This window comes from Camelus bactrianus, chromosome 1, assembly GCF_048773025.1.
Source record: "Camelus bactrianus isolate YW-2024 breed Bactrian camel chromosome 1, ASM4877302v1, whole genome shotgun sequence".
In the NCBI taxonomy this organism is placed as follows: Eukaryota; Metazoa; Chordata; class Mammalia; order Artiodactyla; family Camelidae; genus Camelus; species Camelus bactrianus.
Genome location: NC_133539.1, coordinates 75,957,874 through 75,980,764, shown reverse-complemented (window position 1 = coordinate 75,980,764; position 22,891 = coordinate 75,957,874). Strand labels below are relative to the sequence as shown.

At 37.8% G+C, this 22,891-nt stretch overlaps 2 long non-coding RNA genes across 3 annotated transcripts in view; both read left to right on the top strand.

Annotated features, from left to right (window-relative positions):
• LOC123614793 (uncharacterized) overlaps positions 1 to 17,013 on the top strand; it is a 34,232-nt gene extending 17,219 nt beyond the window's left edge. For both annotated transcript variants that reach the window (XR_012508269.1, XR_012508270.1), the window contains exons 2-4: positions 6,078 to 11,442; positions 14,383 to 14,529; positions 15,304 to 17,013. This is a non-coding gene — a long non-coding RNA (uncharacterized LOC123614793). The remainder of the gene's footprint in view (positions 1 to 6,077; positions 11,443 to 14,382; positions 14,530 to 15,303) is intronic.
• Positions 17,014 to 17,018: 5 nt separating this feature from the next.
• LOC141578187 (uncharacterized) lies at positions 17,019 to 22,542 on the top strand. The gene is made up of 2 exons (XR_012508271.1): positions 17,019 to 18,999; positions 22,333 to 22,542. It is a non-coding gene; the product is annotated as an uncharacterized LOC141578187 (long non-coding RNA).
• The last annotated feature ends 349 nt before the right edge of the window (positions 22,543 to 22,891 follow it).

The following is a 22,891-nucleotide window of genomic DNA, read 5'->3' as shown; positions in this document are numbered from 1 at the left end:
ATCATGCAAAGTTTGACCACAAATGAAACGTGGAATCGGTCCCAAGACCTTCTAGTCGTCCAGTGTGAAAATGCTCTAAATGCCTCTCATTCTGGGCCCTCAGTGAATACTAAGCAGGGGCAGCAATTTCCTTTTCTGTCTAGTCAGGGTGTCGTTACTTCTGTAAAGCCTCTGAGCTGGTAAACACAGAGGAAAACACAATCCGTCACAATCTGAACTAGGGCTTTTCTCACACTTCCCCTTTTTCATATGACTTAAGTCGCTGTGTAACCTACTGGAGATCTAAGAATATTTGTTCTCAGTTACCACTTATTAAACCTTAACCTTTCCTCTCCCAAATGCCAAGAAGTTCTAGCAGGTCTAATTAGCATAATTTATTTTGCCCTTTTCCATAAGCTGTTTGATGATGTTGAATTGCTGCTAGAGGAAGCTAACAACAACAACAAAAAAATCCACCAGCTTTTGAACACATCTCAGTCCCTTAGGGAAAAATGACATTTTATGTCACTGCTTGTCATGGTGTTTTCAATAGTTGTTTTCCCATTTTGAAAGTCCTTGGGGAAAGTTTACTTGTACCTTTCACATGTCTTTCTTTTATTAAAATACAAAATAAATACAAGTTCTTAATGTCCAAATACTTACTACTCTTGGCAGCCAGCCTCCTTTCATGCTACTGAACAGCCATCTTTGTCACTGCAGCCCATGACATAAGCCCTATGCGAACACACTCACCAGGCTTCCAGGTAGCCACACTCATTTTCCTCCTACCTCTTTGGCGTTTCCTTTTCAGCCCCCTTCACTGGCTCCTCCTTCTCTCTCTGTCCTCTAAGTGTGAGAAAGGTTTAGTGTTCAGTTCTCTATCTTCTCTTCTCTAGGGACTTCCACTCCTTGGGTGAGCTCTTCATTCGCATGGCATTTCATATCTAAACACTGGTGATTCTTAAGTGTTTACCTCGCTTGGAGCTCTGGGCTCCAGATTATGACACCTAATGCCTTTCTCAATATCTCAACTAAGATATCTGTAAGGTTTTACAAGTTTATCACAACAAAAAGAGAACCCTTGATATTTTCTCCAAAAGTCCTCTTTCTCTAGACATCTCGTTTTAATGAAACACACCACCATTCCATCAGTTGGGTCAAGCCAAATCATATAGGCTTGATTTCTCTATTTCCTTTGTTTTCCATACACAAGACAAATCTTGCCATCTCTGCTTCCAAATTATACCCTGAAGTTGTCTCCTCCTGTCCTCACTGATAATGACCCTCACCCAGGCTCCATCATCTCTTCCCATAGACTACTGAATTAGCCCAAAAGCTGGTTTCTAGCTCCCAATCTTTCCCCTCTACAGTCGACAGTAATACAGAAATATTATTTACTTTTTTAAGTTAGCCATCGCCTGCTTCCTCCACTAGAGTGTGAGCTTAGTGAGGACAGTGACTTTGCCTGTCTTGTCCAGACAAGCGTCCTGTGTCTCCAACACCAGGAGTAGTGCTTGATGTATAATAGTCACTTAATACTATTTTTGAATAAATGGATAACTGGTCAGGAGACCTGGGCCAATAGGATCACTTAATCCATGTGACTTGTTTTGTTGGCCTTGAGTAATTATGGTTTTTTGTTTGTTTTTTTCTCAATGGTTTACTAACTTTAAAAAAGGACGTCTATGCTCTAATAGAGAAACCCTTGTTAAAAGTCTGGGTAGATGTGATTTAAAAAGAAAAAACTATTGATGAAAAAATGGATTTATATTGACACTGATTCACCCGAAAGGTGTTTTAATTTTTAATTTTTTGTCCAAATCTTCAAGGGATTATGGCGATGAGCCTTAAACTTTAATGTTTATAGTAATCATCTGGAGGAGCTAGCTGATAAATCTGGTATTTTGGTTCTAAATCCTGATTTGTTAAAAAAGCCCCAAGTGACCTTGATATAGCTGCTCCTTGAACTGCTTCCAGAAATAAATACTGGGCTTCAAGTTTTATAATTTCCTTCATAACTTTGAGAAAAATAGACACATACCTTTCTGACTTAACCTTTAACAGAAAACCAGGTCCTGTCACTTAGGTGCCGGATGCTGGGTTCCCAGAGACCACAGCTGAGTCATGTGAGATACCCATCAACCATGAGGAAGCCTTGGGGATGAGTAAATTGAAAGCGAAAACTTCTTGACATTCTATTGTCAAGATCAAGTGGAAAGCACAGGCAAGAAAGCAGAGATCTAGCCAAAGAAGCCGGAAGACCAGGAAGGCAATTAGAGGGTGTAATAGAAGCTTAGGAGAGGAGCAGAGATTTTACTAAATGGAACTGGAGTTCTTCAGAAACTGCCGGGGCAGCCTCACTTAGGCGAACAGGTCAAGTACAGGGGCAGATCAAACCTGCCCAGGTGGTATCAGTGGGACCTTTAGAGTTTTGCACCTCCCAGATAGTGCGTAAGAAACATGCTGCAACAGTGTATAGTAGAGACTCCTGTTATGGTCCAAGCCATCTCCCCAGCTTTAATTCCCAGGTCACACAGAGTGAGAACTCGACTGAGTTTTAGCCAGTAAAACAAGGGCATGGGTATTTGCGGCATGCACACATATTGTGATGTGACAGGCAAACTGGGAGGTAGATGGGGCTAGAGGAAGGGTTTTTTTTTTTTTTTTTTCCCAGCTTGACATATATTTTGCGGTTTCAGTTCTTGAACGTATGCTCTCTTACTGTTATTAATAGCACTTATCATCGTTTTCCAATTGCATAAATTTAGATGGAACAATTTAATTGCTTCTTATTTTGCTTTATGGTAAAAAAAAATTCCAATGATCTGTTTTTGGCCCTCTGAAGTATAATATTAATTTTAGTCAAACAGTTATTGCTGACATTCATTGGAAGTTTACAGATTAGGAAACTGAGGCTCAGGGAACTTGAGTCATTTTCCCAAGGTCACATAAGCATTAAGTATCAGAACTGGGTTTCAAAGTTAGGTCTGTCTGATCAAAACCTGTGCCTGGGATGGAGTGCCTGGACTCAGTGCCCGCCGTCAGCCTTCCCTCCCCTGTGTGCTGACTGCCAGTGTGCCCCCCACCACAGGCTGGGGTGCCAGAGGCCCCACCTTCCAGAAGAAACCCATCTAGTCACCAACTGCTGAAAGCTAGGAGTGAGGAGGGCCTACACGTAGTCAGAGGTGCGTACTCCTCGGCCCTGGAGGTGAATATTCTGATCTAGTTGGCAATATGGGATTTAGACCGAGGCCTCGCATCCAGCCCCTCAGGGTCTGGCCCACCTGTCTGCCCGGACACTTGACTGCTTCTTTCTTCCCTGTGGTTCCTACTCTGAAAACTGAGCCCAGCCCAGAACTCCAGCTGTCGAACTTCGGTTCTCTGATGCTTTTGCCCAGTTGTTGGTGGTAATTTTCCTTGGTGACAGTTACTGGTTCCAGTATCATACCAAAGACTCCATAATGACTTTCCTTATCTAAACCTTGGGCATCTACTGGCTCCCAATAATTAGTCCTTCCAGAAACCCTGACATCACCCTCCTCCTACTCTATTAAGGTGTGACACTCTCCTGTACTCTCTCAGGACACTCAGGCCTTTAACTCTTCTTTGTGAATAAGTGTTGGTCAGAGATGGGGGTCTTAGTTACTATTTACAGTTAACTTGCTCTAGCAAATACGTCAGTCTCACTGCTTTCAGTGACTCAGGTCAACGATAGGGACCTGGAACATGAAAGGATTTTTTTTTGGGGGGGGTAATTAGGTTTATTTATTTGTTTATTAATTATGGAGGTATTGGGGATTGAACCCAGGACCTTGTGCATGCTGGGCTACTGGAGCTATACCCTCCCTTGAATTTTATAATCAAGTTAATGGGGAGTTCAGATTCCTGGATAAGATGCACTTCAAAGAATGTTTATGCTCTCTGGGTATCACACTCAGGAAACTGAGTTAGGAAGAAACCCGCTTCCTTCCATCGCCTGGCTAGATAGACAGGGACACCGGAGGAAATGCTGATACGGATTACGTAGGCCTGGTACGGAGAAGTAAAACTCCTGAGTGGAATGTGAAGCAAGACTTTTCCATTTTTTCATCCCCTCCCCCCTCCTTATCCTTTAGCAGTTTATTGTAGTGATTTGTTTAATTGCCAGCCTTGCGGGTGACAGTGGGACCCCTGGGAGGACTGGCAGGTCTCTTCTGCTCCCACTGTCCCCAGCGCTAGATATAAAGCCTGCACTCCTCATTGCCAGCCACCGGAAGCAACGGGAGAGTGAACGTGTAAAGGAACAAAAGACCCGCACGTTAGCAAGTAACCTGTAGAGAAGAAAAGATAGGTCCTGCCTCACTTCCCAAATACTAGATGCGATACCCTGAAGTCTGGTTAGAACCATCTATGCAATTACGAGCCAAGGTGACAATGATAAGCAACAGAACTTTGCTCTTCATAAGCCCACCGCACTTTTCAAATGACAACTGTAACATTTCCTGCTAAAGTTCTTAAAGCCCAGAAATAGTTATATTTGAGGTTTATGCCAACAGAATGGATGTATTTAAAACAATACAGGCTAAGAGCCATCTGAAGACTCCCCCTTTCCCCCCCCTTACCCATCTCTACCCATGTAAGGGGAGACTAGACACCAGGGTGCGGAATTCTGCGACGGAATCAGTCCTGGCATTACCTAGCTTTGGTACATTTGTACATAACTGTTCTAATGTAACGGCAAGAATTTTCCCTCTCCTGTTTATTTCTCTGAAGCTGGAATAAGCAATCCTGTGTGACATTGCCTGTGGAGCGGTTGCCAGGCAGCAGAAAGAGATCTGCAGCAGCAGGAGGCGGGAGAGCCGGGGGAAGAGGGGAGAGTGGGAGGGTGGGGGAAGCGGGCTGAGCGAGGGGGGCTGGGCGCGGAATCTGCTGAGCCAGAATTCCACCTCCTTGTCATCCTTCTTATTCCAGGCACATAATGAGCCAATAAGCTAGACCTTAGAGGGGGAAATAAAGATGGAAAAGAAACAGTTGACTGTTGTCATTAAATAGCGTGTCAGAAATGTTTCTTATTTTGTGAAGAAACGGTTTCGGATTGGTTTTTTTCCGCTGAACTTTGCTTCTTGGTAGATGCAGCTCTACAAGTATCATAAAAAGGGCTGGCTTCTCAGTGGGCCTGCTTTGCTCTAAAGCAACAAACAATTAGCACATAATATCTTGCAGCACCTTTCATAGGGAATACACACACTATAACTTGAACGGTTTTGACCTCTCTCAGGGTGTGGAAAAGTAAAGCACACAGAAAGGTACTCAGCCCTTTATCGAATATGCAGTTTGGGGAGGCGTCCTTATGCCTGAGAACCAGAAGGTCATTCAAGGTATCTCAGGAAGCTGGCCTTCTCATTGTGAGCCCTTCTGTAGTTTGTGAAATTGGGAGCCGCAGCTAAATCCCATCTCTTGGCTTTACAAGAATCTTGCTCTAATGAGTTTAAAATGATTGGACTGGGATCTGAGCAGAAGGGGTGGGGGCAGATGGCATGCAGGTCCCTGCACGCTGGCCTGGATGTCCCCCAGCACGATGCATCTTGCCTTTTGCCAGCCTTCCAAGCTGTCTAACAACTAGCTGGATACTCTCCAGTGGTAACAGACAATGATTTTTATTTAGATGTTTGATTATTCTTGTTAATCAAATAGAACCAGAACAGAAGGTTTGTTCAAAACAAACAATGTATTTACAGAAGATAGCTTTGTTTGGTGGATGCACATTTTACGCCTCTGAAGTTGCTAGTCATTCTTCTCAAAGGATGCAAACCCACCATCTGGGAGGAAAAAAAATGGGACAAAACGTGTTAAAATGGCAAGATGATCAGAATGAATTTGGATTAATGAAATGGTGACCAAACTTCTTTTTCCCTTTAGCCATGGGGGCTGGGGGTGGGAGGGGGATGTAAATGAGCTGAGCATCTCTGAAGATGGTGAGGGGTGGTAGCTGGGATCCCTCTCCCACCCACCACTGCATATTCAGGCTTCTCCTCCTGTTCAGGAGCCTGACTTTTTAGTCCCAAAGGTCATGAATGAATCTATCAAGGGTAATCGGTGATTTTTTTTGAATGTTCTAGGAAGAAGATAATGTGTCGGAAGAAAACCACAGCAGGAGATAAGAAGGAAATACAGAGATGGGACTCATCAGAGAGATAAAATGACTGAGAACAAGCAAACCGAATCCACCGAGAACCAGGGCTGGATGCAGGGACCAGCTCACTCTGCTGTCTCTCAGAAAGCCAACAGTTTTTCCTAAGGAACTGCAAAATATTTACAGACACTTGACAGTTCTCTAGGTGGCACAGTTGGAGGACGGGCACTCGAGCTTTCAGGAATGTCCTGTGATGGAGGTTTTATCTGCATTGCCCAGCAGGAGACACTAATCAGGGAAGCTGCTGGTTCGCCTGACCACACTGGTTAACGACGGTCTCCACTGAGCCTCCTTGGAAACAGGAGAGGAAATATCACACTATTTCATGTGAAATCGCACTTTTAATCAAAGCAAAAGGGGAAAATACTCTATAGTCTGTCTCATAGTTGTGCCACAATGGGAATTTCTACCAAAGTCTATGATCATTCTTCATTTTTCACTCTTTATAGATTTTATCTCTTAAAATTCAGGTTTTATTATATCAGTTATACATGAGTTGCAAAATGTTAATGGGACTTCTCCTAGTCTCATTTGAGATCCCAAAATTAACAACAGTGGATGATAAAACCTCCACCTTCTAGAGAGAGGAGGTAGACCACATATGCAGGACCTGCTAATAGGTGGTCAAACCCAATATTGTGACTTTTACACCATCATCTACCTCCAGCCCAGATACAAGAGACTGATCAGATAACAAGAGTCCATTTTTGTAATAGAGTTGACTGTCGAATGAGAATGTACTAGCATTGTTCCTTCATTTCCTCATTCTTCTCCATCTCAAACCAGGTAGGAGTGTCCCATGAGACTTATGTCACCGTGGGAATGGAACATGATGAGAGAATTCTTGGGGAGAACTGACCTATGTTCCCTAGAGTTGGGGAAGCCCTGAGTTTGGAGAGCAGCAGCATTTGGCATCATATTTGTCCAGAGCAAAACAAAGGCATCATCCTGGACCATGAGGGAAGTAACACAGAGGATGGAGAAGATAAACTACTAACTTTCCATTACTAAGAGAACGGATCTGCCCCAATTAAAATTCAAAGTGAAATATAGTTGATGGATTTAATTCAGTTGGAACAGATTAGACAGATTCCATTTCCTACATGCCAATAATGCTTAGGGAAGGACTAAGGAATGAAGAGGAGATCAAACACACAGCCTCCTAATAAACACACCTGTGCACAGCACGTATATGTACACATAATAGCCAGCACGTCTTTCCTCATGAGGTTTAGATTGTCAGAAGGGGGTTAACACAATTTACAATGGGATCGTGTTTTTTTTATTTGCAGTGCAAATAGGAAAGGACTTTTCATCCAAAACCGTTCCAATGCCGAACAAGGACGTAATTTTCAAAGTAAGAAGGATAAACAGAATGGAATCTGCATCTCCCTTTGAAGAGTCCAGTCCTCACTGCCAAGAATAACAGAACAAATAGATTCCTGGGAGAGGATAAGCACCTCTTCGATCCTGGGAGCTTTGTCATTTTTCAAAACTAGCACATTTTTCATAGTTTGCCACAGTGATCTTCAAGTGGATAAATGGATGTGGTCAGAAGGAAGTTAATTCCCACCTAGTCCCTTTTTAAGGATAACAGATATCCTCAAAGAGAAGTGGCAAAAGACAATGGTAGATGGAGATAATAAAAGCACAGTCTGAAAATGAATGGATTCAGAAACCAATTAAAATAAAGCAAGGCTTTAAAAGATTTCTTAAATTATTCACGTGTCACAGTACTGGAAAAGCAATGGTTTCTCTCAGCCATTCCTTCTCAAATGTTTTGTTTTTGTTTCCAGAAATAACAGGTTTAATTAAATGTGCAAGATACACTCAAGTGAGCCAGACTAATGCACACGGGGGTTTCGAAGTCACTTAGAAGATTTTAGGAAGGATTTTGATTTGCCAGGCTCAGATACTAATGGAGAAAGCTGGTCTTGGGGGAGAGAGAATGAGCTCTGTGTATGGGTCTGCTACTGCTGTCAAAGCCAGTTATTACATTATTGGGAAAGAATGGTTTTGAAAGTAGCAAACATTAAGTAAACTGGAAGGGAAATTAGCTTTATTAAACTCCTTGTATGTGCCAGGGTACTCTAACATGCATTATGTCAATTAAATCTTAAAACAGCCCAGAGGAAATGGATATTATTGCCCTATTTTTAAGCTTCATAAGCCAAGGCTGTGAGAAAGCCAAGAATAGTAGGACATCCAAACCCAGGGTATCTGATGGCAAATTATCAGAAGCGCCCTTTCCATTACATTGGCTTCTCCTCTGTGCTCAGAATGGTGCATGATCAGCAAATGCTGCCCCTGATCAGGACATCAAGGTTTCTGGTGATGTACTAAAAATATACTATCCTTTTAATCCAGAACAATAATATCCTTGAACAGCCCAGTTAAAACACATTATCTGTTAAGGATTATAAGGCAACATCAAGCATTCAACAGGATTCAACAGGAACGGTCACAAAATGTTGACAGCATGATTTACGGAACTTGAATACAAATGCTAGTTTTCAGAACACATAATATGACCTTGAGAATTATTTTTGTGTAAGAGGGAAAAGAGAGAAAGAGACTGAGAGAGAGTTGCAAATCAATCAAGCCCACTGCCACTATCTCAAAATGTTGCTATTTAATCTGTGATTAGAAATTTGAAAGCAAACTAAATAAGAGTCTTAAGCGTTAAAAAGTATAAATGCTTTGTACATTTCACTACCAGTACTGTCTTTTTGTATGAACCACGAAGATAATGAATGCAGCTTAGCACATATTGTAGGTAGGTTGGACCAGCCTGTATTTTGCTAGCTGTATGTTGTATTTTGTTTGTATTTTGCTAGTTGTATTTTGCTAGAATAGCACACTGGCAAATCACTTGGGTGTTTAGTACTGGACTTTTGAGTCAGGAGACTTGGTCTTCAATCCTGTCATCACCATTAATGTAAGATCTTTAAGTGAATTAGTCATTCTTGGCTCTAAGTTTCCCAGATGCTATATGAAAATGCACTCTAACATGTATTATTAGCATTTATGAGAGTCTAGGAAGTGCATTGACAATACGTGTTGTTAAGTGAATTTATGAAATAAGGAGTTGGGTTAGATTTTTTTCCTAAGGACTCATAATGTTCTAACTTTTTATTAACTGAGGTTTATTGAACATGTTCAAGTATTAGATTCTTCTAGGAGACATTATTCAAAATTAAATACATGGGTAAGTGAGCTTTCCTCAGAGTTCTCTGCCAAGGACACACAGCATGTCAAACTTTTTCAGCTAAACAAATGTGACTGGAAGCAGAATATGAAATGTGAAGAGAAAAGAGTATAGATTTGCAAATAAGCTAAAGCATCTACATAATAGTGCCAATTAATAACATGTTATGTAATAGAAAGGGTGCTGGCCCAGGGGTCAGCAGATAAATGGGATTTATTACCGGCTCTAGCAATAAATAGCTCCATGCCTTTGGCTGTCATTTATTCTCTCTGGTTCTTGGTTTCTTTAGTTGTAAAATTAACTGCAGCATTGTACTGTAGAAGTAAAATGAGGGATGGGACACAATGTCAAACAGCCGAGAAAAAGCAGGCATTTGAGGAAAGTCCACAATGTAAAGAAAAAAAAAAAAAGCACCATATTCAACCATACAGAAAGATCAACACCCATATAATCACATTAATGTAGCAAAGAGAAGGAAAATTTCCTATAAATTTATGTTTATTCATAAAATAAAGATTAAATACTGTGAAAAAAAATCAGAGTTCTTTGAAATTACTCAAAATATTCTTCTTAGTCTAAGTGTACTTATACAAAAAACAAGGATTCAGAATAACTACATTTAGCAAGAAACTGGATAAAAATAAAACAGGATGAGATGGCAGATATAAATTTAAATATTCAACAACTATAAAAAGGTATAGGTCTGAATATATTGATATTGAAAGATGATTTTTAGAATAATACATCATCAGATACAGATGTATATACATATACATATACATATACATATACATATACATATACATATACATATACATATACACATACATATTTGGAAATGTACTGATACAATTCTGCAAACTGGTCCCCACTGGGAGAGTTATTAGGATTGGATATTTGAGTGAGGGAAGTGGTGCCAAAGGGATTTCTACATTTAATATAAAAATGCTGTTTATTCTGTGAATTGTACCCGGTGAGAACATATGCGTGTGTTACGTTGTATTATTAAAAAAATAATTTTAGACACACAAAGAAAGAAAAAGAACATGGGTTATGGGTGAGGTAGCACTGGGATTTATCCTAACCCTAGTCCTTATTAGCTCTGTATGTTTGAATAAGTTAATTAACTTTTCTCACTAAAGTTTTCTTATCTATAAAACAGAGATAAAAATAGCTACCTTACAGTGTTGTTATAAGGATTAAAGATAATACATGTAAAGCACCTGGAACATATTCAAAATTGAATAAATTGTAATCATTATATGAAGACAGATGAGATAATCCTAGTTTTATTTTATGAATCAATGAAATGGATTCTTATTAAAATCCTTTATTGCCTAATACAAACTCTTCTTCTTCCCATCTCCCCAGTTAAAAAAGAAATCAGAACTGGAAAGAAGAGGACTAGAAGAGGAAAGACCGAGTAGATGTTCCATTCTTCCTGCAGCTACCAAGCCTCCTCTGGCAGCCCCGTCTATGTGCTGCGTGTCATAGAGGAAATGCTCAAGTTTAAGGGGCTTTCCTCTTGAGAAACCAGTAGCCTCGAAGGGCAGCAGGCGGAAGAAGTACTGAAAACGTGTGTAGACCAGAGAGCCTAGGAAGCTGCTTAGAGGCAGATTTTGGCATCTTGTTATACAATTCTATTCCTCCCCCTCATGGCTTTTTCTTTCTCTTTCCCCCACCCCATTTTGGTGATGAACTCGGTGGGAAAGGAGAGAGGCTGTAATTTGAGGCAGCTGGTCATCCTACCAACAAGTCTCAGCTAAACCATTAAGATCAAATCATACAAAATCCCGTTCAATCTCCGAGGCAGTCCCGGCAAGAAAAGCAAATACAGCACAACTGACAGCAAAGTGAAGAGCTGGGAGGTACCCCACCTCCTGTAAATTATTGTAATGATGGCTCAGAAGAAAGATTGGAACTTTAGTGGAGGGAAGAAGTAAAAATGGTTGAAATGTCAAGGCCTGTTGTCAAGGGGACAGACAAATACCTCTTTTTGTTGTGAGTTTTTAAAAGCCAACAGATGAAAATGGCTCAGAAGCCCTTTACTTAAAGAAAGGAGAGGATCCAGGCGTATATAATGGTGAGTGCCCTTGCTACACTCTGCACCTCCCTGTTTAGGATTAGGGTCACAGACGCACTTTTTAGTCAAATTTCTTATTTGATGCCTACTTACTCAGGGTCACCCCTAGTATCACTATTAAGTGAAGAAAAATGCATTTCTGGGCGGGGAGCAGGCTGTACAAGCAGAATATGGCCTGGCTTTCAGTCTCACTTGTCCCACTTGGTCTGCCATTTTTGTGAAGTGAACAACCTGTACCGCAGGGTACAACCACCCTACCCTCATGTACTCAAAATGCCAGTCAACCTGGAACACATGCTGTGTTTTCCCATCTTATTTTTGTTCATGCCATTTCCTTCTTCTGAACTCAAAACTGGCCATTTTCTTAAGGCCTACTAATGGATAGAACTATGTTTAATGTTTTCAAATTAACTCTCCAAACAATCCTAACCTAATAGAGTTAGGTGCTATTATCATCACTTCTTCCAGATGAGAGAAAAAAACAAAACAAAACAAAGAATTAAGGTTTGAGAATCACTAAAGTTACTTAAATTACTTACCCAAGGTCACACAACTAGTTAGTAATGGAGTCAAGATTTGAACCCAGGTTTATATGGCTCATAAACCAAATTTTTAACACTAAATCTTAATCCCTTTCTAATGACAAGGTGTGATTAACATTCAAGCCACTTAAAGTAAAAATAATTAAAACTTCAGCTACGTATTTGATTTGAGTAAGAAGAAAACGCTCTCTAAATATTAAGAAATCATTTGCATTGTTCAAATAAAAGTAATCGTTAACACATACACATTTTATAAATATTAAAAGGAATTCCTACAGCCTACCTCAGTGATGGAAAGTAATTACAATTTGCACCCATCTTTAATTCAGAATTCATATAATTCTCTTTGCCATCATCTGAGACACTCAGTTGAATTCACTTCCAGTCTCTGAGTTAAGCACATCTTTCTGTCAACACAGCCCTCGTATTCAGATAGGAATAAACCCTCCGTGTGAGCCTCTTCTTAACTCTAAGTCCAGGAAGGACATGTCTGTACAATGAGCTGCTTGGGTTGGAGAAAAATCTCCTCGACACCGTACTCTTCATCAAAACTCACTCTGATGCCCAGTTATTAAATACACTTTTGGGATATGAAGAGCCGCGGAGAGAAAAAAAGCCTAATTTCCAGCTTGAGATCAAAGAAACTCACTCAGCCAGAAAACAGTCAGATTGCTAGGATGATGCTTTAAAGCAATTCTCCATCTGGTCTGCTTTGGAAAGATTAGCAAATTAATCACATGGAAGTATGAAGGAACAGAAAGTATAAAGCGATCCACAACAAAAACAAACAAAAAGACACTTTCAAACACAAAATAAAAAGTCAAAAGAATCAAGGTAATTGTAGGCAAAACTCTACCCTAAAATATCTTTTTTATATGAAATGAAAAATTTTAGAAAACAGAGGTTATCTTGTGGCAATAAAAAAAAAATGCAATGAGAATTGTGGCAAAGGCTAGGCTAGCACTGTTTGCCAGGTATTTTCAGTTCTCCACTTTCTGTGTACTCTGTAGGACTGCGTTTCCACTCCTTGTACTTGGGTGGAGGCATATAGCTAGTTGGGTCCATGAATTCTGCTCAGAAGATGCATTATTTGGGGCTCCACCATTTAAGTGACAATGACAGGCCTGGGAAAACTCATATCTTCCCCTAGCACAGAACTGACTGTGTTTGGAGATTTGTCGCTCTGAGTCCTGTGTAGCTACAAAGAGCAAGATGCCACTGACAACCCAGGATAGTCATGCGCAGTGGGCAAGAAATAAATTTTATTATTTTCAGCAACTGGAATTTTGGTGTTGGCTACCGCAGCATAAATTAGTCTATCCTAACTAATAAGACAAACATTAAACAATATCAAGCAATAATGAAAACAACAATTGAATGATGATCACTGTTGAATTTAGTAGTTATTAGAAATATGATATAAAACAAAATGATTAAAAACAACAGAACACACTAAAGTGCAAGACAAAAAGACAATTATGGAGGATGGAACCTGGAAACATAATTTGTGAAAAATAAGAATTACTGATAAAGACAAAAATGTAGAAAAATAATAGATTTAACTAAAAATCTCTTCAGGTATAAGAAATGAAGACTGGGGGGAAGTCTTTATGTATATTAAGAAAAATTATTAAATATAAAAAACAACAATATGGCTTACTAAAGTCACATATTAACCAGCCAAAAAAAAAAAGCAAGCTAAAAATCTGAGATTGGGCAAAAGTTTATTAATAAAATACAAACATTTTAAACATTAAAACAAGCTAAGTGTTTCAAAAAAGGGGAATGATTAAGTAAATTATGATGCTTCTACCTTATGCAGTCTTATTTATCCATTAAAATTATTATTTTTGAAGTGTTAACTTGTACCATCTAATGTAAAATTTAGAAAATGAAATCCATAGATAAATGTTTCTCTATAACCAAAACATTATATAAGTGTTGCATTTTAAATGGACAGGAAAGTATAATGAAAAAATTGTTGTGCTAGGGCTGTGGAACTAGAGATTATTACCATAATATATATTATAATAACAAACCATAGTAAACATTTAAATTAACACACCAAAACTCAAGAGAATAAAGAGGGGCCTCTTTATTCCTCGAAGACTTGATTTAAGTGAGACAGGTATTATGCCAAAGTACTTACATTAAGTAATATCATAAAGCCTAAAATTTCATAAAAAATTATTTCCAACCTTCTTTCTGGAAAGACATATTCTATGACTTATTATTTATTCTGAATTAGAGCAATGCAAATGTGTAAGAGCTTTTTATAATAGAAACAATCACTTTTAATGAAAAATACTTAAGTCAGATGAAAACTATTTTAATCATTTTTGCAGTATTTCTGCTACCATTATAATTAGTCTAACACATTACATTTTTTTCATTACAGGGTGGCCTAATTCCTTTTAAGAAGGTTAGCTTTGATGGTGGTGGTGTTTCTTTTTGAAGAGTAAAGCTTATCATTGAGGCAAGCTGAAACCCCAGAAAGCCTCAGAAGCTAGATGAAGACAGTGTTGTTGGACTTTCAGATCCTGAGGTTAGATACAATTTCTTCATTTGCTTTAGGCTGTTGAGTCACGTATATAAGCACTTAAAATATATGCTACTATCACAGTTACTGATAATATCTTTAATGAGCACTGAGCACATAAATCCAGTGCTGGCCAGGTACAAAGATAAATATGCTTTGGTCTAGTAGCCACAACAGATTGCAAAGGCAGCTGCATGTACCTCAAAATAGATCACTGACTTCTAGGTCAGGGCTAAATGGCTCCTCTGCTTATGACCTCATGTGATGTACATTCAACATAATTTCCTTTTATTGAAAAAAAAATACATTATGAATAAACACATTATGTGATGGAAGGAAATGCACTAAAATTTAAATGTGGCTATTACTGGGAAGTGACTTACTTTCTTCATTTGTTTTACCGGTTTTCTGTAACAGCTATAAAAGCATGAATTACTTTTGTTATAAAAAATTAAAGTTGGGCTCCACAAAAAGTCAACTTAAAAAAAGAAAAGAAAGTTGTCAGTTTTATTTTTTAGAATTTATTTTACGTAATTTTACTGAATATATACGTATATATACAGTGTAATTTCTCATTCCAGATTGTGGGACTAGTCTTTCTAAATAAATCATTTTTATACGTAAAGTACTTTGCTAGGATTAACACTCCTGTGGCACGCCCATGCCCCTCCCCACCTTGGTCTGGTTTCTTAGACTGTTTGATGTTTCATTATATCACAGGAGGGCTGGTGAGCAAAACTATGTAGGTAGAATCCTTCACTAAATTTTATCTCCTTTCAGATATGCTGCTCAGATATACTCTCATTGGTTCTCTACCCCCTGCAGTCATCTTCAAGGACTTCGGATTGACCTCTTCCTCTGTGAATATGGAAAATTTATTTCAGATCACACTCTTGTCATTTTCAGTGATTTTAATGAATTACGAAAGTCAGATCTTGTAAGACTCCTCCACCCACATCTTCCCCCAGGTCCCCACACTTTGCATTTCCCATTGCCTATGGGCCTGAAGTTTCATTCATTTGAAAACTATTCTTGGAAAGATCTCCCCTCCTCCAGCTGTTAATCTGTCATTAATGGACCATAAGTCATTCAGATATACTGCACTATTATGCAACCTCAACAGAGTGGAAAAAATCATTTGCTTTACTGTCAAAGTAAAAACTTCTATCTTCTTTGACAGTTTTATTCAGAAAACCTCAGCTTTATTTTAATTTGATTCTAATGATGGTTTTCAGAAAATGATGTGAGTAAGTAAAAGTTTAGTGCAATGACAGCTGTCATGATTTCTGTGGTGGTTTCTTTCAAGGAGTATTTATTGAAAAGATGCATTTCAAACACAGTGCATCATTTTTGGCACAATGGATGGGAAGTTAATTATTCAGAGCTGGTAATGTGGTAGTATTTACTCAGTCGGGAATTTAAATGAAGAAGGCCCATTTGTTTTATCTCCTCTCTTTCCTAGCTAGAACTTCCCTGAGCAAAACTTAGATCCACAGATATCCCCATAGCTTTGAACTTAGAGCCATTGTTGATTGTCCTTACAAGGTGAAATGACCTTCACATTTTCTATTCATAAAAATAATGACCTGAAATGCATTCAGGATGCAGTGGACTAATGAAATAGCTTTTTGCTCCATTTTCACTCTAAACTGCTGTGTTGAAACTAAGGGTAAAGGTATATATAACTATCTATTATATTTGGGAAGTACATTAACTGAGTTAAGCTTAATTATGGCTCTCCCTACATTTTCAAACTGATTTTCATTTAGTGGAGGAATATTAACCACATTTGACTCTACAAATCTGTAATGAATTTATGCTTGTTTGATAGTGGTTAAAATACAAGACCAAAACCTATATTCTGAAAAGAATTTTATTTGGAAATATTTACATCAGCTATTCACAAAGCCATATGACCAGCTAAAATCTACGTTAGCCCAAATAATGGACTATCTAACGGCAGTTCATTTGGTTGTCAGTCATTTTGCTGTAGCATATCTTGCTTCATGGAAATAAGGACAGCGATAGCTGGGGGAGCAAAGCTATGATATGTGCACATTTTTAGTCTTAAGAGATCTATGTATGAGCGAGCTAAAAATCTGTCCTCTTACAGCAGCTAAATTAATAACACTTTAAATGATTTCAAGACTGCCTTGTGGTTTTAAAGAAACAACTAACAAAGATTAGCTCAGGAACGAACATTTAATACAAAGTCCAAGGTGGAGTTTTTCTCGCAAAGCTTATTTTCTTTCAGAACTGCAAAGCTATGAAACAGATAACAAGTAAAATACCAGTCATAGAGGAATAGCTCTTTTTTTTTAAAATTGAAGTATATATAGTCAGTTACAATGTGTCCATTTCTTGGGTACAGCATAATGTCCCAGTCATACACATATATACACAAACAAAACAAACAAAAGAGCTATTCTTCATTATTAATAACCTTTAATGAGGAATAGCTCTTTTGTTTTGTTTGTTTACCCGGATGGAGGCAAGGTGAGTGATGGCTGCTGTGGACCTGCTGAAGAGGATGCCTTGCAAAGGAACATCTTCCCATATTATAGAGAAGATTTGTTTCAAATAGTTACTTGTGGTAATGCATTGTCTCTGGGGAAGTTGACATATTCCAATAAAAGATGACTCTAACATTAAGTTCTGTATTTTGCAATTTCATTATTAGGAATAAAGTGAAAAGGGAAAAAACTTCTTTCCTTTTCTTTCTTTTATTATTTTTTCCAGATTGCATCATTATGCTAAATTCCCCAGCCCTCACTGAGGAAAAAACACATTAGTGAGAGGATTATGTTCCCATTCCCCCCTAATTATTTTAAACTGAAAAGTTCAAATCAAACAAGGAAGCTTTTTCTAAATCTGAAAATGTTTCCAGTCTAAAGATCTAAAGGCCGTAATAGTTTATAAGCGCTGCCTGCATAATTTAGGCAGGATGGTACACGCAGCTTTGAGAAATTTTAAGCCATGCTTTCTAGACAGCATTAGCTTTTATCCTCACTAGATGAAATCTTATAATACGTTATTGAATTGCTTCATTGTATTTAAACAAAAAAATACAGATTTAGCCAATGTTTAAAAGGACATTAATTTCACCATAGTTAAGAAAAGATAATTCATTACTTAACAAAACGTTGTGCATTCGACAACCATCTAATTATTGTAGATAAATATTTTGTTAATTAACAAAAGTGGAAGTTTTCTTAGCAAAAAATCTAATGGGTGGGGTGGTCTTCCATCAGAATAATCCTGAAAAAGGGGTATTCTGATGTTGGCAATAATTTGTATGCTTTTTTTGTTCAGCTGCTTATATTTAATATCTTTTTGTCTATTTAGATTGAGTGCTGACAGTTTATCGTTGCACCAAATGTCCCTCCTCTACAAGAAGGGTGGGCCCCCAGAAATCGGACCTCTGGACCTCATTAGCAAACATCAGATGGAGTGAGAGGGAAGAAGGAGAATCATTCCTTCTCATGCACAGGCATGGCGATGTTACCCAGCTGTGGTCCACCCAGACATCACAACAGACACACCACTTCCCAGCTGAGCACTTCCAGGGTCAGAGCCAGCAGACATATGAAAGAGAAGTACTTGTTACCCATCCAGACCGTCAGGATCGATTCTGTATCCACATACACAGTAATCTCAAGCAATCATGTTGTTTTGATTCATTCTGGGGGTACTTTTTAACATTACTTAGGGGTCTTGAGAGGCTGTTTAAATACTTACAGATTTTTCAGTCCCATTTGCCTTTGTGATTTTTCAGAATTTGTTTTCAATTAGTTTGAAGAGTGAAAATCTGGCTTTGAATTTATGCAAGCTTGAAGAGACTACTCAGCTGTTCATTGCCAATGCATATACTTTTTAAAACCACAAAACAAAAGGGCTTGTTGGAAGAAGCACTTTTAAATAAACAGATTACTTTCAATGTATAAATAAAACTGCTTGGAATAATCTCCTTGAGGTAATGCAGTTTTTTTCCCAGTCTTGGTAATTCTCTGCTCTACCCTAAAGAGACATTAGCTTTCTTTTTCAAAGTTAGACCAACATGAAGAAATATGACAAAAATTATCATAATTTATTTAACAGGCACTGTATATACATGACTTAATTTACTTCTAATAACAAATATATGACATTACTTTTTATCTCTGTTTTACAGATCAAGAAACTGAGTCTTAAAGAAAGATTTGATGGAAGTTTCCCTGGCTCCAAAGCCTGAGCTTCTAAAGAATCTACTCCACAACGTTTGAATACAAAGAAATATCGTGCTAAATGAAGAGGCCCCTCCATCACTTCCTCCCCAACCTCTCTGCATGCCTGGTGACAGATGTAGCACTTTTGATTTCTTTTTCAATTTGCTCCTTAAACAGGTGACAATACCACTTCATGATTAAGAACATGGTGCTTGGAGTTTGACTAAACCTGGGTTTGGATTCCAGCTCTTTTGACTGGCTCTGACCTTGGGTGAGTCACTTAATTTTTCTAAGCTTCAATCTCTTGGTGTATGGAAAAGGGAATGACAGTTCTTGTCTCACAAGGTTGTTTTAAAGGTTAGTAAGTTAATATATGCAAAGCATTTAGCACAGTGCCTTACACATGATTAGCTTTGAATAAATGGTAGCCAGTTTTTTTTTTTTAATTCAATATAATTTTAAATGCTGGTGTTTCCTATGACTCAAATATTACCCTTTTTCTACTGTCACTGCAGTTACTATGTATTTCCCATGTTTAATCTGGAACTTGCATTCAAAGCCTTTATCAATGCCAAGAGGGTAGCCCTACATGGATGAACAAAGGTACTCAAATTCAACATGCTCAGAACTGAACCCAGTAAACCTGGGTTCAGTCAGACCCACAATCCATCCACTCAAGGGTCCAAGACCTGGCAGTCACCGAAGATTCCTCACTATGTTCACCCTCCATCCATGACCAGTCTTCCTATTGACTCTACCTTCAAATGCTCAATTATGTTATCACCACTGCCACAACCTTGGGTCAGACACCAAACTTCTTTATTCTGCCATAGTATTTCTTCTTGACTGGAATCCCTGCCTCAGATATCACCTGACTTCATTCCTTTGTCCACTCTGCTATAAGACAGAGTATCTAATTCTGTTACTCTTTCTGGTAATGGCTCTCCTTTCTCCTGTGGTTGCACACATTTTATGGAACATAGAAGTATTCACTGGGAGCTAAGAAGAAAATATTCCTTTTCTTTTTCTTTTTTTGAATTTTATTCTGTTTAACAATTATTTTTGTATAAGTTTAGAAGGTATATGTTTTATAATGTGCATGATATAGTGGTAAAGTAGTACACATGAGTGACTGTTAATTTTCTGTGTCTCCTTGGCTAGGCCATGGTACCCAGATATTTGATCAAATATGTCTAGATGTCACTGAGAAGATACTATTTTTTTGGATAAAATTAACATCTAAATCAGTAGATTTACAGTAAAGCGGATTACCCTCTGTAATGTGGGTAGTCTTCATCCAATCAGCTGAAAGCTTTAAGAAAAAAACTGACCTCTCCCGAAGGAGAGAGAATTCTGGCAGCAGACTGCTGCAACATCAGATCTTGGCAGAGTATCTAGCCTGCCAGTCTTTCCTGCAGTTTGGACTTGACAGGTTCTGCAGTCATATGAGTCAATTCCTTTAAATCTCTCTCTCTCATATGTGCATATCCTTTTTGTTCTGTCTCTCTAGAGAACCCTGACTGCTACAATATTACTTAAAATCTATATAATATGCTTGAAATTTTCAATAACCAATGTTGTTAAGCTTTTTTTCCTATTTTTTTCTAGGTGTTTTAGAGTTTTAGATCTTCCATTTAAGTCATTAATCCATAATCCATTTTGAGTTGCTTTTTGTGTATGGTGTAAAATAGGGTCCAGTTTCACTCTTCTGCATGTAGATTTCCAGGTTTCCAACACCATTTGTTGAAGAAACTGTCTTTTCCCCATTTTGTATTATTGGTACTCTTATCAAAGATCAGTTAACCACATACGCATGTATTTATTTCTGGCTCTCTATTCAGTTCCATTGGTCTGTATGTCTGTCTTTATGCCAGGATCATACTGCTTTTATTACTGTACCTTTGTAATATATTTTGAAATAAGGAAATGTGATACCTCCAGCTTTATTCTTCTTTTTCAGGATTCTTTGAGCTATTCATTGTACTTTGTGGTTTCACATAGCTTTAGAAACACATTTTCTATTTCTGTAAAAATGCCATTAGGATTTTGATGGGGAATGCATTGAATTTATAGATTGCTTTGGGTGGTATGGACATTTTAACTATATTAAATATTCCAAACGATGAACTCAGGACAGCTTTCCAATTGTTTATGTCTTCTTTGATTTATTTTATCAATGTTTTGTACTTTTCAGTGTTTCCATAGTTGTTTATTTTTAAGTAATTTATCTTTTTGGTGCTATTGTAAATGCAGTTTTTCTCCTAATTTTCTTTTTAAGATAGTTTGCTGTTAATATATAGAAAAGTGATAGATTTTCATATATTGATTTTGTATCTTGCAACTTTACTGTATTTGTTTATTAGTTTTTAACAGTTTTCTTACAGAGTCTTTAGGGCTTTCTATATATAAGATTGCATTGCCTACAAAGAGGGAAAATTTTGTTTCTTCCTTTCCAATTTGGAGCCTTTTAACAAAGTTTCCTGTCTAATTGCTCTGGCTAGGACTTCCAGTACTATGTTGAATACAAGTGGGCATCCATCCCTTCTTCCTAAGCTTACAGAAAAACTCCCAATTTTTTGTCATTGAGTCTGATGTTAACTGTGGGCTTTTCATATATGGGCTTTATTATGCTGAAGCACTTGTTTTCTCTTCCTGGATTGTTGAGAGTTTTTATCATGAAAGAGTGTTAAATTTTGTCAAATGCTTTTTTCTACATCTATTAGGATGATCATGTGATTTTTTTATTGTTTATTCTGTTAATATTATGTGGTATAATCACATAACATTGGGCTTAGCATTGATTTAATGACTATGACACAGAAACTCCAGGCAACAAAAGCAAAAATAAACAAGTGGTACCACATCAAGCTAAAAAGTTTCTGCACAGCAAAGGAAACAGTCAACAGAGTGAAAAGACAAAATACAGAATAGGAGAAAATATTTGCAAACCATATACATGATAAGAAATTAATCTCTAAATTATTTAAGGAACTCCTACAACTCAATAGCAAAAAAAAAAAAAAAAAAAAAGAAAAACCCAAACCTAATAACCTGATTTAAAAATGAGCTAAAACTTGAGTAGACATTTCTCCAAATACTTATAGTTAATCAGTATATAGAAAAAAATGCTCAATGTCACTAATCATCAGGGAAATGTAAATTAAAACCACAATGAGCTATCATCTCACACCTGACAGGATGGCTATTATGTTAAAAAAAAAAAAAAGATAACAAATGCTGATAAGGATGCAGAAAAATCGGAACTCTTGTATACTTTGGTAGAAATGCAAGATGGTGCAGCTGCTATGAAAAACAGTATGGGGGTTCCTTAGATAATTAAAAAATAGAATTACTGTAATAGAGGAGAACAAATCTGACTCCATATTGGATCTATTCCTTTAGTTTTAACCATTGTGCCCTGCTTTCTAGGCTTAGTCTTGCTAGCTCTGCACCTTTTGTTAAACAATGTTGCCTTTAGCCTGGAATATACAGGAGAGCCTATTCTCAGGGCTCTGACCTTTAAGGATGTTAGCACTTCTGCACTTATGTAGAGATGGCAAGTTGCAAAATAGAGAATAACCTTTGTTTTGTTGGAGATTTACAGGGACACCATGGCCTGACCCACATGGACGGCTACAAAAACAAAGAATTTCTAGAGCAAGAAGTTTGCAACAACAAACAACGTCCCCTCACCTGTTTTTTTGTATAAAAGGAGCCTGTATTCTGACTGGAGCAGGATGGTTCTCCAAGACATTAGTCTTCCATCCTCTCGGTCTGCCAGCTTTCTGAATAAAGTCCCTATTCCTTGCCCCAACACCTCATCTCCCGATTTATTGGTCTGTTGTGTGGAGAACAGAACGAGTTTGGACTTAGTAACATTACCATATAATGTTACCATATAATACCATATAAAATGAGCAATCTCATTTCTGGGTATTATCCGAAAGAATTAAATTAGGATCTTGAGATATTATCACTTCATGTTAATAGCCAAAATGTGGAGCCAACATAAATGTCCATCAATAGATGAATGGATGAAATGTGGCATGTACATACAATAAAATATTTTTTCAGCCTTAAAAAAGAAGGAAATTCTCAATATGTAACAACATGGGTGAACATTATGCTAACTGAAATAAGCCAATCACAGAAAGACAAATAGT